The sequence below is a fragment of the Gymnoscopelus microlampas genome (assembly GCF_963454915.1).
Source record: "Gymnoscopelus microlampas genome assembly, chromosome: 9".
NCBI classification, from domain to species: Eukaryota; Metazoa; Chordata; class Actinopteri; order Myctophiformes; family Myctophidae; genus Gymnoscopelus; species Gymnoscopelus microlampas.
The window spans coordinates 55,809,031-55,819,030 of NC_139946.1; the positions used below are offsets into that span (position 1 = coordinate 55,809,031).

General features: G+C 41.1%; 1 long non-coding RNA gene across 1 annotated transcript; it reads left to right on the forward strand.

Moving 5' to 3' along the window:
* Positions 1-346: 346 nt before the first annotated feature.
* LOC311052188 lies at positions 347-2,342 on the forward strand. The gene is made up of 4 exons (XR_014601482.1): positions 347-486; positions 853-959; positions 1,912-2,040; positions 2,299-2,342. It is a non-coding gene; the product is annotated as an uncharacterized lncRNA (long non-coding RNA).
* The last annotated feature ends 7,658 nt before the right edge of the window (positions 2,343-10,000 follow it).

Genomic DNA, 10,000 nt, shown 5'->3' on the forward strand with positions numbered 1-10,000 from the left:
CTTTGTGATCTGTTTTTACAGAGAAGTGGGCCCTTTATGGGCCCTGAGTAGTGTTGCCATATCTGCTTATTATAAGCGACTTTGGGCTTGTTTTTCTGTAAAGTTGCTTGTAAATATTAGTGAAATATTTCACTTATTCTTTTTGAAAATAGCAGATCTACAAGCTCACAATGCGTTGCAAATGCGACGCACTGTGAGCTTGTAGATAAAGCTCTATAAACCTATGTAGGTGTCGCTTCTTTTGGGCTTAATTGTTTTCACAGACCTGGCTGCTTATTTCTTTCACAAAATCTGGCAACAATGTCTCAGCTGGCTCGCGACCCTTGAACTCGCTCGCGACGCGCGGTGAGAATGAATGCTGTCTCGAGTCAGCTCTCACTTCAATAGAAAGTTAGATCAATTGCATTGCTTTGGATTCATCAAAAATAATTATAAACCGGCTTCAGAGAAGATAACAGAAAGAAGAAGAAGCGGCGGACATTTTAGGTGAGTGTTGACACACAGAAATACTATTTATGTAGGCTTTTTAGCCTACTATTACTGACTGTATTTATAAGTGCGTAGGCTGCTGTGTTCGAACTCGAAGTCAATCACAAGTCATGACCCAACATTGTTTAGTTATATCATTAGTCTTGATAAAGGGATTATGACAATAATTACAAGAAATTACAGTGGGAATATACAATATAATTTTTAATATAGGCCACTATCTGTACTGCTTGCCTGTGTGCTGCTCAAAACTAAATTCAGAATCTGGCGTGTGTGTGTGTGTGTGTGTGTGTGTGTGTGTGTGTGTGTGTGTGTGTGTGTGTGTGTGTGTGTGTGTGTGTGTGTGTGTGTGTGTTGCTGCAGTGGCCAAAACGAATGGTTTGCAGGCAGCCCTACTAAAACAGAAAAAGGAACCCAAGAAGAGAGAACCCCCCCCCCCCCTCCCACAAAGAAAAGAAAACAGTTTGAAGGTAAAGTGATATTGTTTTGTGTAATATTAAAGTAATCATTGCTTCAAACTGTTCAGTAACAGGGGTCTCCCAGACTCTTCACCTCTTTAGTAAGCCGAAAATGCATTTCCAGGAATACCTAATTTAACCAATCAGAACTCTGGATACAGGATAAATAAGTGCAATTGGAAGTGATGACACAAAGAAGTGGGCATACAACATTGGAACAGGAACACTAACATTGAAGCTAATGAATAGGTACTCTCTCCTGAAATTGGCAACCCATCTGAAACTGAATTGTCTACTTATTAAAGAGATCGAGAGACCCCTGCTTATTAAGACCGGGAACGCATCTGTGTCATTTTTTTTTATTTCTTTGGCCATTCAAAAACTTCAAAAACGTTCAAAAATAGCAGATCTACAAGCTCATAGCGCGGCACTCGGTGGCACGCTATGAGCTTGTAGATTGCTATTTTTGAAAATCTTTGAATATATATTTTTTAAAGCGAACATTTGTACCTCAAAAAAAAGCTGCAGACATACTTGTGGGGTGCAATGTTAAGTCAACCTGTTTTATACCCCTCAAAGATGTCCGCCGCTACCAAATGACACTTCTTGAAGCCCCTTTCAGGATTTTTGGCACGCTCTATAGAGCCTGCCTGCTTGCTCAGGTGATACATTGAACCTTGACCATCAGATCAAAATTCATGTCAGATCCTGTGTCTAGGTGAGACATGACCTTTGACACTAAATGTCTCAATAGAAGAGCAGGCGAGACGAAATGCAACCACCCCAATTGTATAAGTTATATAGTATTATTTGTATTAACATAATCTAACATACAGATTGTATAAGTTATTGTATTAATATACTCTACAATACAGATTGCATAAAATTACATTTTATTCCACTTTAACTTTATAACAAAAAATATCTTGTTTTATCCAAAATATATCACTTGCACTACCTTTAGACTCTGACTCGTCTGAATATGGTGGAGATGCTGTTGTACCCCAAGCTATCCACGACGAAATGTCAAGTACAGTCGTACCCAGAAGAAGGCCAAAGAGTTGGAGCTGGACCTACAGCACCTTAAAACTAAGTAAGCAATGACTAATTTTAACGAAACAGTTGCATGAGTTTGCTCTTCTCTTTTTGTATATATCTATATGTTGGTTAATTGTTCTCATGTTCTTTTTTACTTAGATCTTGACCACAAATGTTAAAAAAACATTATATAGAAAGCATGTTATATGGAGTGGACAGATGCTAGGTTCATTATTAAACTGTTATCCTACTAACGCATACATCAATTCATTTTTTTTAATTTTTTTTATCCGTACCCTGTTCATGCTTTAAGATGCAACAAATTAGAGATTGCAAAACAGAAACTGGAGGAAGGGCCTCAATATAGCTCTGCAGCAAAGCCTGACATCCCTGCTGCAGATAAGCAAACCAGTGACAGCATAGGTGTGTTTAGACAGTCATACTGTTCTACGGAAAATGGTGACAATGTGTACAATATAAGTACTGTGATACTGCCAAAAGGAACTTAAATGTGATTCTCTACATTTTCCGTTGCAACTTCCTCCATTTCCTCTTCCCCCGAGTGAGACGATTTGGCATCGACACCTGGGATGTTTGACACCAACGGTGACAAGGTATTGAAGAAACATACTGTGTAGGACAGTGGTTCATAAAAGTGGGGTCCCCAGGGGGTTCCACAGTGTCCCCACTGCCCAGCTAAATAAGAAACAGTTAAGCACAAAAGCACTATTTAAAAAATAGGCAACGGGTCATGATGCATCGTGAGCTTGTAGATCAGCTATGTTTTGCTATTTCTGAACTATTTTTGAACAGTTTTGCCTATAGATACACACGGAGATAGACGGGAACGCCCAGGAACGCCCATTCAATTTTGGCTCGGGGGAAAACACAACGATCTGCCTCATAGAGTTACATCATACACGATCGTTTGGATCACTTTCAGAGCTATTTTATGGACGATAGAAACATTGTCAGCCAAGAAAAAATCCATCAGAAGGACAGCTGGAACACAACTTGACTGACTTATTTTTAAGATATATGTGACTAAAAAGACCAAACATTGACAATCTATGAGCTCACAGCGCGTCGGAACGCGACGCGTTGTAACTGTGAGCTAGATTGGCAATGTTTGGTTTATGTTCCCCCCAGAATGGGTTCATGTGGTTTATCACTGATCAGATTGTCCTTATATTTTATTGCATTAGTCAAGTTTCAGCACAAGCACCACCTAGACCGGAGATGTTTCCCTCTTTACATCTCCGTCTGAATACTAAAACACTCGCCCCAAAACACAGTCGCCCCGGGGCAAACCCGCCGGTATTCACCTGGTATTCCTAAACATAACCTCAGTAAAACTATGTCTAACCCTGAACTTATTTCAAACCGTAATACAGATGCAAGAATACAAGAACCGCTGGTCGGTGGAAATGGGGGCGAGCGTGTTTTGGGGCGAGTTTTCTGGTTACCACCCGTCTCCCTCCGTGTTGCCAAACATGCTTACATATGCACAGTGTTTAATCGCCTGGTAGAGACACTATTACAAGATATGATCAATTAAACTTACCATTATATCGAAACCCAACAGCCATTAAGTCATCAATAATGTTTATAGTGAATTTGAAGTACAGTTTAGAGACTGTTTTGTGAACGGCACGTACCGACACCATTATCATTTGGCGACATGCATCATTTGATATCATGCAGGATTTACACACTGCTCTAGCTCCGTGTTCATTGCCAGATTAACAATTGTGTTTTCTGTAGGTTTTTATAGGTTAGGGTTTGGCTTGTTTTGTGTGTAAATCGCTGCATGTTGCGTTTCCAAACTGTAATGGCGTCGATGTCTCCTGTACTAGGAATTCACTAAAACGTGTTCTATAAACATCATTGATGAATGAATGACTTTTGCTTTTTGATATTATGATAAGTTTAATTGATCATATCTATAGAAAATGTAATAGTGTCTCTTACCAGGCGATTAAATCAGATAACCTCGGGCCATTGTGTTGTGTTGGATCCTCTGTCCAGTCAGGACAACATTCCAATCGGACTCTTGTTTAATTTGCTAATTTAACGTTCCTTGTCGAGTGGCAGCAAGGTTCTGTGCCTGTGATCTGGCAAGCCATGACGCCTGCTTTTTAAATTGGTATACTTTTACAGCATGTGAGTTTGAAAACCCCACATCCCTCTGTCTATACCAGCTGGGGGAAATTTGTGTTTTCCCCCGAGCGCGCCTCCGCCTCCGTAGGTACGGCCCACTGATGATGACACTACGCCGTGTGGATGTATGGCATGCACAAAATAGGGATGCCAGGCACAAAGGGTTATTTCACTACTGTTTTACCAGCTAGTATGTAATCCAATGACATTGTACTGTATAATAATTACTTTAACTCTCCCCACCTACAGTATAGACAGTTGTAGCATTCTGTACTAAATCTAATCCAACAATTAACATCTTCTCTATTGGAGGTCCATGGCACCAACTCTTTTCCAAATAGGGTCCACATTTGGGGGTCCTTGACATGAAAATGTCATTTCTTTACAGTAAACTGTTTGAAGTGTGCCTGCTTTTGTCCAAAATGAAAGTCTGGGAAATGTCATGGTAAAATGCGTTTTAATTTCTAAAACATGTCTTGTTTTCTTCTGTTTCAGGTCCACATTGGCTCTGGTGTGTGGCTCCAAAAGGAGATCTGGAAGATGGTGGCAGCAAACACCAAGGACTCCCTGTTCATGAAGGAGCTTGCTGTTGCCATTTGGGGGACAAGGAATGCCCCCACTAGCCCCCCAAAAGTTTCTAAAGATTTAAATCTAAATGTGTTAAGTTCATGTTTAATGTTCAAATATGGAGATATGTGGGCTTATTTATTAATAAATTCAAATGATAAAATCTTGTGTCCATCTTTTCCAGTAAATCTAATATATTTTAATGTGTAATGAAACATTTATTATCCAAAGAACCTTTTTTTCTGAAGAACCATTATAAAACGGTTCTTTATTGAACCAATTGGATCCTCAAAGAACCACTTTAGAAAAGGTTCTTCAGAGAACCATTTTTTTTACATGGTTCTTTGAGGAACCAGAAACGGTTCCTCAAAGAACCATTTTTTGATGGTTCTTTAATGCACCTTTAATGGTTCCTTATTGAACCATTCGAATAAATGGTTCTTTAAAGAACCTTAGTGTAAAAGGTTCTTTCTGGAACCAAATATGGTTCTTCTATGGAATCACTCTGAAGAACCATTTTTGGTTCCAGATCGAACCGTTATTTTTCTGTGTGTACAGTGGGTACGCCACTGGTTTTGAGCTTGCAGATCTGCTATATTTGGCTAAAGTTCATCTCAGAAAAGAGATGCTAGGGTTCAAGTGATTAATGTAAAAACCAAAAACATATCACACAAAGATTTGGCGGCCCCCCTGTAGTAGCTCTGAGGACCCCCTGTTGAAGTAGCTCTGAGGACCCCTACTATAGAGGGTTTGTTGGTTAGATTGTAAACCAGATCATTTGAGCCTTTTTCAAATTCAAATGATTTTTTCTTCACTCCGGTATTCATTCTAGGAAAGGCTTTTTTTTTTGTGTGTGTGTGTGTGTGTGTGTGTGTGTGTGTGTGTGTGTGTGTGTGTGTGTGTGTGCGTGCGTGTGCGCGTGCGTGTGCGTGTGCGTGCGTGCGTGCGTGCGCGCGCGCGCCAATAGATTGACATGTCCCAGTGCGTCTCAGAACCAGTTGGTACTGGTTCCACAGGGAACAGCTGGATCTCCACCAGTTGTTCCTCTGGTTTCCTGACTGAACATCTGGACCAACCAAAGCCCAGGATTTGTCTGCTTTCCCCCAGAGGTTACTGTATGATTGTTAATATTGAGTCCATGTCAGCAGGAAAGCTTGTATGTCCCTTTTTATTATTATTATTATGATTTACCCATTCAAACTGGGGAAGCATCTGTGTGTCATTTTCAGTGGCGTGCACAGACATTTTGAGGGGCAGGTGCTCAAGTAAATTATTATTTTTTTTGTTTACTTGGTCTGCTCTTTTTTACCTCTACACCCATACCTCTTTGCCAAAAATAGCAGATCTACAAGCTCACAACGCCTCGCAGCGCGAGGCGTTGTGAGCTTGTAGATCTGCTATTTTTGAATAAAGTTCTCCTCAGAAAAGGGATGCTAGGTTTCGAGTGGTTATGGTAAAAAGAAAGATCATATCACATAAAGATTTGGCGGACCCCCTGTAGTAACTCTGAGGACCCCCTAGGGGTCCCGGACCCCCTGTTGAAGACCCCTGCTGTAAACTGAAAAAAAAAAAACGTTTTAAAAAAAAAATCAAAAGGGCACTTCTGGTCAAGAGGGCAAAGGGCAGGCGCTCTAGCACCACCTAGAGTCTATCTGTGCACGTCCCTGGTCATTTTATATATCGAGTATTTTAAACCGGTACTTCTAAAATGTGTTATAATAGCCTACAGCAACCATTTGAACCACTCCATCCATGTATACGTTTGATATTCAAAAACGTTGAAGTCTTGAACATGAATGGACATTTTTTTAATATCTTTTTAACTCTTTCACTGGCAGGAATTAATTCATTCATTCATTCGTCTATCATCCCCTTGCCAGAAAAAAAATCGATTTTACTGAACCTGAGAAAAATCATATAATATTCTCCATGATCCCGTCCTCATGGAGATGGGCTCATTACACACACGGGGGTCCGGTAGTATGGGGGGGGGGACAAAATTGTCCGGTCGCGATCCTCCATTCCAGAGCTATGGCCGTTTGAATGCGGATTGTTTTTAGAGAAACAGCAGAAAAACAACAGAAAGCAGAGAAAAATGTATGGGGCGGCCATAGCTGAGTGGTTAGTGAGCCCGCCTAGGGAGCCAGAGGCCCTGGTTGCCCCAGGTATGATTCCAGGCCAGGCCAGCAAATGTGTCGATGAAATGATATTTGTCCCTGACCAAGACTCTTAAACCCTAATTGCTCACAGGTTCTCATTGGAAACAAGACCGTAAGGACTTTCATGAACGGACCTGTTAAAGGAATTATCCTTATCCTTGTCTCTGTCGGGCAGAACTCTCCATATTCTCCCATATAACTTGTTGTGTTTTTTCATAAAATAACGTCCTTCTTGATCACACTACAGTGTCACACACAACCATCACAAACAGCAGATCTACAAGCTCTCGTTTCGTTATGTTTACGTCCCAAAACCCTTTGTTTTTTTATGATTACACTCGCTATGCAAGACATGCATTATAAACATATGTTTATGTCATCATTACAGTGTTATAAGCATACTGTAATGTAGTTATACTTCTGACCGTATAAGTCATTACACTAAAAGTATAATCATACTGTGTTATAAGCCGATTATAATGCATTATACGTATGTTTATAATGTATTACAGACTGTGTTACCAGGACATTAATTTACCCCCAAAAACATAGAAAGTAGAAACAATGAGGTACAAGCTTTCTGTCCCACAGACAAGACTTAACCCATTAAGACCTGAAGCCCGATTCTACATGTCTCCTATAAACTGATATGTATTTGGCCATGGACCCCATCTCAAAATATTTTGTTCCAGGGACCCCCCAGAAGCAACGACTTGAGTTAGAAATGTTTGCTTTAAAAATATATATATTCAGAAGATTTGCACACATTTTCACTATTTTTCAAAAATAGCAGATCTACAAGCTCATAGCGCGGCACTCGGTGCCGCGCTATGAGCTTGTAGATCTGCTATTTTTGAATAGCCCAAAGTGTAAAATATTGCTTTTTAGCTCAAATGAAAACGTGACACAGACGCGTTCCAGGTGTTAATGGGTTAAAATGAGAGAAAAAAAAATAGAAAAGAAAGTATTTTTCTTTGAGGAACTTGATTTAACCCCAAAGAAGGAGAAGAAGAAGAAGTTTTGGAAACACGCCTGGAGGCTCTACAGGGACAGGAAGTTAGCTCTGCTCCCGACAGGAAATGACATCTGATTCCTCTTAGAAGGTCGTGAAGGGACGCAAAGAGAGGAAGAGTCAGCTCAGGAGAGAGAGAGAGAGAGAGAGAGAGAGCATGAGAAATGATCTGAATGATGATGGTGTGTGGAATTATTCCCTTTTTATTGCGTAGTTTGATCCAAACAGTGGTGGGAAAAAAAGTACTCACATTTTCTACTTAGGTAAAAGTATCAGTTTGGGGCTCTCCCCAGGCTAGCAGAGGGAGTGTAGCGCCCAGGATTACAAGTTTAGGCATTGGCACTGGCTGAACAAAAAGGGTTGGGTGCCGCCTTACCTGAATTATGCATAAAGGAAAACTTGCGTCCGCTATACCCCGCTATTCATTATGCCCACTCTGTTATTTATTTGGATTGATTGATTGATTGATTGATTGATTGATTGATTGATTGATTGATGGAATACTTTATTTAGAAGGTTGCAGAGAAAAAGCACACGGAAGTACAGTTTACAATACAAGGTCAAGTAAGAAAACCAAAAAGAAACAAAAAAACACACCCTGTGTGAAGGAAGCGGTGCCTTTGATGAGTTTATTTAATTGGGCTATACATGAACTAGAGAAACAATGTTAAATCCCTGTAAATTTATTCCAAAAATGTGTTTTACTAAACTCTGCCTCCTGGTGGCTGCACACTGCGTGTGCCGTGCTCAAACATACGGGGTCATGCTGAGGTCGTGCTCAAACATACACACAGACAAAGTCAAATGTAGAGTGGTTGGCACCGCTAAAAATCACACCCAGTGTGAAGTGGGCGGTGTCTTGCTAGCTAATCACGGGCTAATACTGGGCTAATACTGGGCTAATACTGGGATGGAAGTGATTCAAGTGATTCACTTAAAAAAAAAACATAGATGTGTTTCTTTTAAGTGTGCGCGCGTATTTATAGGGCTATGCACATGTGTCATGAGTTTCTAGCCAATCACAGTCCTGAATAGAGTCATGGTGGCCAATCACGGTGCAGGGTTAGGGGGGTACAATGGTGGCCAATCACAGCGCAGGGTTGGGGGGGGGCAATGGGTGTCGATGTCCAAACCTCACATATAGGGGCGGTTGCACCGCCCAAAAATATGTGCAGTATACAGTTCGAGGGTGGGGGCTAGGTTATGACTTTTACAGGGGCCAGTTTTAATAGCAGCCTCCTGAAGGTATTGTTTAGGGCAGTTTTGAAGGTGAGTAGGGTTTTACACTCCTTCACTACTTTAGGTAGGGCGTTCCATATTTATGTTGCAGTGCAGGAGAACAAGCTCAACCCATTTTTTGTGCCAAATCTGGGTTGGACGTGATCAGTGGAGCTACCTCTGGTGTTGTGATTGTGGACTGCATTTACGTCTTTGAAGTAGTTTGACAGGTACATGGGTATCTTAAAGTTGTGGTGTATCTTGTAGACCAGGCCCATTGCTGCACAAATTGCAAGTTGCTGCGCAAATTGCTCAATTTGCGCCTGCATGGAGATGTGCCCGTGGGCGTGTTGTTGCGCTTTCCCTAAAATTGCTATCTTGCCCACACACATTTGTGTGTGTGTGCATGGCGGATTCTTGGTGGTGCGCCTGCAGTGGATATGTCGGGAGTCGGCCGGGTTGCATAGCGGCACAACATTCAAAGGCTCCATCTCTCCTAATTCTAAACAAATCTCTGTAATTATAATGTTTCCTATAATCAGCAGAAGTCAATTCCTTGTATCAATTGTGTTTATATAAGATGATTGTCTATTCAAAGAAGACAATTCGTGCTGCACGCCATGCCATGCTCTCCGAATTACACACTTCAGTAATAATACAATAATATAACATTCTCTCTAATCAGTAACATGTAGGTGATACGTATGTCAATCAAATGTGGTTTTATTGAAAGGCAATCAAAGGCCAGAGCCTATGAGGTAAACGTCAGCAGCAGAGGGGATCTTCATGTGTGTTGAGTGGTCCTGATGGACCTTGAAGACCACCGTCTGTCTGTCTGTCTGTCTGTCTGTCTGTCTGTCTGTCTGTCTGTCTGTCTGTCTGTCTGTGCCAGATGTTCC